Source organism: Chrysochloris asiatica, unplaced genomic scaffold, assembly GCF_000296735.1.
Source record: "Chrysochloris asiatica unplaced genomic scaffold, ChrAsi1.0 scaffold00295, whole genome shotgun sequence".
Taxonomy (NCBI): Eukaryota; Metazoa; Chordata; class Mammalia; order Afrosoricida; family Chrysochloridae; genus Chrysochloris; species Chrysochloris asiatica.
Window position 1 is genome coordinate 3,122,115 of NW_006408813.1, and position 8,987 is coordinate 3,131,101.

Sequence of the window (8,987 nt, forward strand, 5' to 3'; positions counted from 1 at the left end):
TTGTACATTCCATGTTCCGATTTTCAGTGGATGTTTACAGCTGTTTCTCTTCATTTTGAGTTGTGCCCCATCAGCAAATGAAGGTCCCGTGGGCATTTCTCCCATGGGCTTTACTCCATTCATGTTATCATGGTCAACTCTACTTTGAGGATGCAGTTCTTCCCCAGTCTCATTTTGAGTGCCTTCCAACCTGAGGAGCTCATTTTCTGGCACTATATCTGACAGTGTTTCTCTGCTATTCATAATGTTTTCAGTGACTAACTATTCAGAAGTAGTTTGTCATTCTTTCTTCCTAGTCTGTCTTTATCTGGAAGCTCATCTGAAACTGGTCCACCATGGGTGACTCTGCTGGTATTTAAAATACCGGTGGCATAGCTTTCAGAATCACAGCAACTCACAAGCCACCACAGTATGACCAACAACTGACAGATGAGTGGTAGCCATTTAGTTTTAACTGGAAACTGTCACTTTAAATTTCGAGGAGATCTGTGCGCATACGTAGTAGAACCCTCCATGGGTACTATGTGTACTGGAAAACAATGTATATTCTGCTGTTGTTTAGCTGAGTGCTCTGTATATGTCTATGAGATCAATTTGGTTGATTGTGTTGTTTAGTTCTTCTTTGTCTTTTTTTAGTTTCTCTCTAGTTGTTTTCTCCTTCATCAAAAATGACATATTGAGATCTCCTGGAGTCCTAATGTGGCACTGTAGCATAAGCACTGGACTACTAGCCACAAGATTGCTGGTTCAAAACCACCAGCTGCTCCTTGGAAAACCTATACAGGGTTGCTGTCAGAACCAACTCACCAGTCACTCTTCGGAAACCCTATACAGGGTCAGTATGAGTTGGAACTGACTTGATGGCACTCAACAACAGCAACACAGGGTTTCTAAAGCTGTAAATCTTTTAGGAGGCATGTGACTTCAGCTTTCTCCCACAGAGCAGCTGGTGGGTTCAAACTACCTCCTTGCAGTTAATCACTGCACCACCAGGGCTCCTGAACCAACCCCTACTCAAAACCAATTCTTCATCATGATCACTTTCATTTGCTGCATATGCAGCTATAAGTTATTGAAAAGGCTTCCAGTCTTTTCTTGTACTAAAGTAAGGTTAAATAAGAACAGTGTGCACCTGTTCCAACTTACCTACCAATTCTTAAAGACACCATTAGGACAGAATCTTGCTTAGAACCCTGGGACTGCCTATACATGCTTTCAAAAGAAAAGACCCTTTTCTATAGCAAATAAAAGCCTAGCCCCAAAAGAAAGCTTTTCTTTTATTCTGTTAATCCTGCCCTTCAATTGAGTTGATGATACCCTCGAGTCCTTAAATGCTAAAGTGAACCACATGTAACTGCTTCTAGGAAAAAAAACAAAACCCTGCCACCGACTCAATTCTCGGTATTATTCCCTAAGACATCTTCTTGTATAAATTGGAGTCCTGGATATTTTAATGCTAAATTACTGTTGAGAATTCACTTGTGATGATGAATTCTGGCTGCTAGACTGGCCTCTCCCTCCCAGCATGTCTTCTCTGACAAATGTGGACTTAGGTCGTGCGTGGCATTTTCCTAATTTTGTGTCTCACATGTTTTTATCCTTGTCTGGAAATGCTAAAATAAGATGCATTTTCAGTCTGGAGTTCAATGATGAGACAAAAAACCTCCTCTGCTCTTTGATATTTAACAGGCTGATGTGCTGACTGATTTTGTAGCAGCTTTCGCTATTAGTTCAGCTGCTAAATATAACCGTGGACATGATTTCTGATAAAAGCAACTTCATTAAACATTGCTTTTCATCCATTACTGTTTCAGTTGCTCACTGTTTAAATACAAACAATAGTGCTGTAGAAAAAAGCAATTCAAAATAAAAGCACATAGCTATCCAGATTATTTCAGTGTAATATTCAAACTTATTTTCCCCGGTTTACTTCAGAACTGCAAGCCACCATAAAACGATAAATCTCCTTCCCCACTCCCCCATTTTTTAAATGAGGTCACACACAGGATAGGGTGATGTTCCCTTTTAGATTTATGGGAGCTGAGGGAGGCCAGAATGACTCTCTGAGGAAGAGCCAGCTTAGACTGTGAATGTTTGTTCTGTTTGGGGTCAAATAATGTTAATGTCATTATTTTCTTAGTCCAGATTGCCACAATCAGACTCTTACCATATATGCTCATGGTACAAATATTCACAGCTCTCTTAGCATGCACTTAAGTCATGCTTGGAGTCTACTGATTATTAACTGTAGTTGAATTCTGAAGAGCTAGATAATTTATGGTGTTTATTAATTAATGGTTTTAGCAAAACTGAAAAAAAAATGAGGGCAAATTAATCCTTTTTGTGGTTTCTAGACTGGAATGATTCAGGGATGAGAGCCATTTTTGGTGATGAGCAATCAAGAATCAGCCTATATTTGGGAACTAGGTAAGCAGCGGTTCTCTATGAAGCTCCTTAAGACAGCCATGCCGAAGAAGACAGTGATTGAAGTCATGTTACCTTTTCCACAAAGATTTTTTTTTTTCTTTCAATCTTGTAACTTTGATACCTTAAACACAAACACATTGCCATGGAGTTGATTCTGATTCATAGTGACCCTGTATAGGGTTTCCAAGACTGGAAATCTTTATAAGAGTAAACAGCCTCATCTTTCTTCCACAAAACCACTGGTGGGTGTGAATCACTGACCTTACAGTTAACAGTCCAGTGTTTATCCCACAGTGCCACCAGGGATCGTTTATTGAACTGTTGTTAAGTGTCATTGAGTCGATTCCGACTCATCGTTCCAAGGAGTAAATTGTAGGTTTAAACCACTGACCTTTCCATTAGGAGTCCAGTGCTTATCCTATAGCGCCACACCAGGACCTCATTTATTAGATTTGTTGTTTTTGTTAAGCCCCATTGGGTCAGTTCTGACTCACAACAACCCTGTATAGAGATTTCAAAGAGCGACTGGTGGGTTTGAGCCTCTGATCTTGTGGTTAGCAGTCTAGTACTTATCCTACAGCACCACACCAGGACTCCACTTATTAGACTGTGGTTGTTGTTAAGTGCTGTCGAGTTGATTTCCACTCATAACAACTCTGTATAGGGTTTCCAAGGAGCAGCTGGTGGGTTGGAACTGCCGACCCTGCAGTTCAAACCAATCTCCTTGTGGCTCGGTGGTTATCCTCCACTATTAATTGCTGTGATCACAATACAAATGTAAGCTGTCTTTATTGTGTGTGTGCTTTTTTTTTTTTTTAAGAAGGTAGGAATAAAGAAATAAATAATAATAGCTAATGTCTGTTGACCAAAGTGTTCCTGTCTTGGTCAATCCTTCCAAGGGCTTGTTCCCAGTCAAATACTGCAGCACCATCTGCTTTCTATCTTTTATACCCCAGAGGATGACACGGATGACATCCAATTACAATTTCTCCTTTCTTATTTGAGATATTGCCTTGCCGTCTTGCTCTTTTCTCCACAGAGTTCCTTAGAATTTTCCCAAGTTCTCATAACATCATGCAAGATGTAAAAACTTACTTCCATTTCATTTGGCTCATCCTAAGGAGATTCTCTCTTGCTAATGGGGTATTCCTAAACTCTGCCACACCAGATTCTGCTAGTGACAGTGCATTCCACACCACTGTCTGGGATCTCTGAGCCAATAACAGTGACTAGTTGTTGTTAGGTGCCCTCAGTCAGTACCGACTCATAGCGATCTTATGAACAAGAAAATGAAACACTGCTCAGTCTTGCACCAACCTCACAATCATTGTTACACTTGAGCCCATTGCTGCAGACACTGTGCCAATCCATCTCAATGGGGGTCTTCCTCTTTTTCACTTACCCTCGACTTTAACAAGAATAATGCCCTTCTTGACCAAGAAAGAACTGGCCTTTCCTAATTATGTGTCCTAAGTTGTTGTTGTTAAGTGCCGTCGAGTCAATTTTGACACATAACGACCCTGTATAGGGTTTCTGAGGAGCAGCTGGTGAGCTTGAACCGCCGACCTTGCAGTTCAAACAGATTTGCAGTCTGGCTCATTAACACACAGCGCCACACTAGGATTCCAGGTAGGTATATAGGGGGAACAATAACACTAGTATGTGAGGCTATTGAAAATACCATGGCTCAGGTCAGGTGCACCTTAGTCCTGAAACTGATATATTTGCTCTTGAACACCTTAAAGAGGTCTTGTGCAGCAGATTTGCCTAATGCAATACGTCATGTAATTTCTTGACTGCAGCTTCCATGAGTGTTGATGGTGGATCAAAGCACTCCTCTTGCCAGTAACTATCAATACATCTTGATTGCATGTTTGATCAATTTCAGCATGAAGAAGTTGGTAGAATTCTTCAATTTCATCATCGCTGGCTTTAGTGGTTAGTGTGTAAAGGTATTAACTGGTCTTTCTTGTAGGTGTATGGATATTATCTTATCACAGACAGCTTTGTACTTCATGACTAATCTTGATATGTTCTTTTTTTAAAAGCTTTTATTGTGAATTATGTGATAGTTTACATGGGAGAACATTAGCTTTATATTCATCCTATTGTATATCGTTTCATTGCCACGGTTACAATCCCTTCCATGCATCATCGACCAACCAAAGGGTACACCCCACAAGCCTGCCCCCTGGTCATCAGCACACAGCCCCTCTCCCTCCCTGAGTCCAGAGTTCCCAGCCACTCTATCTCTCCACATCATTGTCTCTGCCTCCATTTCTGGTGTCACTGCTTCTCTGGGTAGGGTCCCACACTCTGATCTTCTCACTTGATGGTCCCAGGGACCTCTGCTTCTGGACTGCAAAGTCAACCACTCCCTCCTTTTATTACAAAACATCTACCTTTACATTTCCAACCCTCACAGTCAGTCCTAATAGCAATTATTCACTATTGTACCACAAGAGTCTTATCCCCATCAGCCCCATCCCAACAGATTGGAAACCACTCAGTGGAGATTCTACCTTCCCCCACACCCTCTGGAACTAGGCTCCCTGTTGAGAGCTTGTAAGCCAATCATTTCTTGCCTTTGTAGTCCCCCCATTTTGGATAACCAATGTCTAAGTTGCCCATCCCTGTCAACCCTGTGTACTGAGGGGGTGGTAGTGATCCTCGCTGTAAAGATTTGTTCCCTCTTTTGAGATACTACATCCATAAGTATAGGAAAAGTTCATCAAATGTATCAGATTACACTTTTTTCCCTCTTCTTTCTTCTTCTAGTTGAGTTCTGATCATCCAGCCACTGAAGCCAGGTCAAGTGGGTACTCTCTGCAAGTATGGGTGTTCTTGTGCATCTCCCCTCACTTCCTATCAGCTGGACGCTTCACTCCTGCTCTAGTCCTCTGTGGCCATGCCACTGTCTCTGGGCCCAGGAGTCCCCAGGTCTTGCCATACTGCTGGCCAACCAGGTCTCAATCCGGGTTCACAGGAGTCTATTGAACATGGTTGCACTTAGCTCACATCTTCATTGCTGTTTTCCCGCCTCTTCCTCTTATCGGTGACCAACATGATCACCAGAAAGAACACATGCCTGCTTGTGTATTCCCCTTGAGTCTTGGAATGGGGTTTACTCTGAGGTGGCATTGATGGCTCCCAGGCTTGACCATGTATTTTGGATAAAGTGACTCTCTGTGTTCCTTCCATCTTCTCTTGATGCTTTCTGCATCATTCTGTATTTTGCTCATGTAGTTGTTGTTGTTGTTCAGTGCCATCGAGTTGATTCCGACTCATAGCCTCCCTATATAGGGTTTCTGAAGTTTGAATTGCCGACATTGTGGTTCAAATCGAAATAGCAGTCCAGTGCATTAACCTGCAGCGCCACTTCAAGACTCCTAGGGCAGTTCTGTTATGATCATTATGAGTTGATGTTCAAACTGACCTTAAGAATCCTACAAATATTGCAAATCAAGGCTTGAATTATTTCTTCAATTCTCTCAGCTTGAGAAATGCCAAGTGTGTTCTTCCCTTTTGTTTTTCTAACTTCAGGTCTTTGCGTATTTTGTTACAATATTTGACTTTGTCTTCTTGAGCTGACCTTTGAAATTTTCTGTTCAGCTCTAGTACATCTTCATTTCTTCCATTTGCTTTAGCTTATCTATGCAGGAGAGCAAGTTTCAGAGTCTCCTCTGACATCTGTTTTGGTCTTTTCCTTCTTTCTCGTCTTCTTAATGACCTTTGCTTTCTTCCTGAATGATGTTCTTGATGTCATCCCTCTACTCTTCTGGTCTTCTGTCTTTAGTGCCTAATTCATCAACTCTGTTCTTGAGATGATCTCTAAATTCAGGTGTGATATGTTCAAGGTCATACTTTGGCTCTCGTGGACTTGTTTTAATTTTCTTCAGCTTCAGCCTGAACTTGCATATGAACAAATGATAATCTGTTCCACAGTCTGCCCGTGGCCTTGTTTTGCCTAGTGATATGGAACTTTTCCACTGTCTCTTTTCACAGATGGAGTCCATTTTATTTCTCTGTATTCCATCTGGTGAGGTCCATGTACATATTCATCTTTTATGCTGTTTAGAAAAGGTATTTGCAATGAACAAGTCATTGGTCTTCCAAAATTCTCTCATGTAATCTCTAGCATCGTTTCTATCACCAACGCCATATTTTCCAACTACTGATCCTTCTTCTTTGTTTCCAACATTTGCATTCCAATCACCAGTAATTATCAATACATCTTGATTGAATGTTTGATCAATTTCAGACGAAAGAAGTTGTTATAATTCTTCATTTTCATCATCACTGACTTTAGTGGTTGGTTGGTGCATAAATTTTAATAATAGTTCTGATAATTGGTCTTCCTTGTAATATGGACATTATCCTATCACAGACAGCATTTTACTTCAGTAGATTTTGAAATGTTCTTTTTGACGATGAATGTGATACCATTTCTCTTCAATTTGTCACTCTTAGCATAGTAAACCATGTGTTTTTCAGATTCAAAATAGCCAATATCAGTCCATTTCAGCTCAATAATGCCTAGGATACCAATGTTTATGCATTTCATTTCATTTTTGACAATTTCCAATTTTCCTAGATTTATACTGCATACATTCCATGTTCTCATTTTTAATGTATGTTTATAGCTTCTTCTCCTCATTTTGAGTTGTGTCCTTTCAACAAATGAAGGTTCTAAAGGCTTTACTCCATTCGTGTCTTCACAGTTAACTCTATTTTGAGTGTCTTCCAACCTGATGGGCTCATTTTCTGGCATTATATCTGACAATATTCTAGTGCTCTTCAACGTGCTTCAATATTCAGTATTCTGGTGCTATCTGACAGTGTTACACTGCTATTCATAAGGTTTTAGTGACTAAATATTCGGAAGTAGTCTGTATCTCCTTCGTTCTAGTCTGTCTTAGTCTGATAGCTTATCTGAAACCTGTCCACCGTGGGTGACCCTGCTGGTATTTAAAATACTGGTGGCATAGCTTCCAGAATCACAGCAACACGCATGCCACCACAGTACATCCAAATGACAGACAAGTAGTGGAGTCAATGAATTAATAAATATTTATTCTGTTACTACTACATGCCTGGAGTCCCTGGCTAGTGAAGACGGTTAAGCACTTGGCTACTAATAGAAAGGTTGGCGATTGGAACCCAACCAGAGGCACCTCAGAAGAAAGGTCTATGACCTGATTCCAAAAGGTCACAGCTATGAAAACCCTAAACCCTAAAGAGCACAGTTCTACTCTACAATACATGGAGTTGTCATGAGTTGGAATTAACTCAATGGCAACTGGTTGGGTAGTTTACTATGTGCCTAGTATCATGTGGTCTGTTGTAGAAGACTGAGAAGGATTATACGGCATTATCAATACAGTGCACAACCCCCCAATAGCTTCTAAAGCAGAATAAAATCTCAACAACTTGCCATGGTCTTCAAGACCCTGCATGACCTAGCCCCTGCTTCCCTCTGCTGTCTCAACTCCTACCAGTGCCTACCACCCTCTTTCCCTGTGCTTCCACCACACTGGCCTTTCCCTTAATTGAGCACATTAAGGTTGTTTCCATATAAGGACTATGAGCTTGCTTTCCCTTCTGCTTAGAACAATCTGATTGCTTGACACCAAACATTCACTAAGTTGTTGTTGTTGTTGTTGTTAAGTGCTGTTGAGTCAATTCTGACCCATAGCAACCCTGTATAGGGTTTCCAAGGAGCAGCTGGCGAGCTTGACCCACCAACCTTGCAGTTCAAACAACTTTGCAGTCTGACACATTAGCCCACAGTGCCACACCAGGACTGCGTTCACTAAGTACCCTATCTAAAATAGTACCCAACCCCAGGTATCTCTCACATCAACCTGATTTTATGGTGCCTGTAACAATCAGAACTGCTCTTTTTTATTGTTGACTTATCATCTCACGTTTGAACTAGAATGTAAGCAGCAGAAGCCATTTTTTGCCTTTTTTATTCCCTCTGCCACCCTAAGTACCTAGAACAGTACTTGGTATCTGGTAAATGCTCAAGTAAATGTTTACTGATAAATGAATCATTAAGCAGTAACTTGATTTTTCCCTGGGTGTATAAACAAATCATAGCTCAGAAGAAGGGGAGAGAAAGGAAAGATATGTTTATAGAGGAGGCCAGACCACAACTGGGGAATAGGCAAACAAGAAAAAAAATATTTCAGAACACATTTTTGGTCCTCTGGCAGTTCATTATACATAAAAAACCTAAATACACCGATGGGGATGTCATACAAGCAAAACAATTCTGTTAAATTTTACAATAATTACCCCTTCCCTAATGTCACCTGTTTTATAAATAATACTGTTGGCACTTGTAAAGAAAGAAATTTAAAAACTGATGACTAATTAGCTAGTGATATGTTTTGGGCAGAAATGAGTTTGTCAAAACTCAGTCTCAAAACCTTGCGAGACTTAAGACAGAGCCATTGCCATGCTGCAATAAGATTCAATGACTGGTAAGACTGAGGAATTCGCACTGACCGCCTAAGACAGGCAGCGTCCCTTAAACAAACAATAAATAAGGAGGA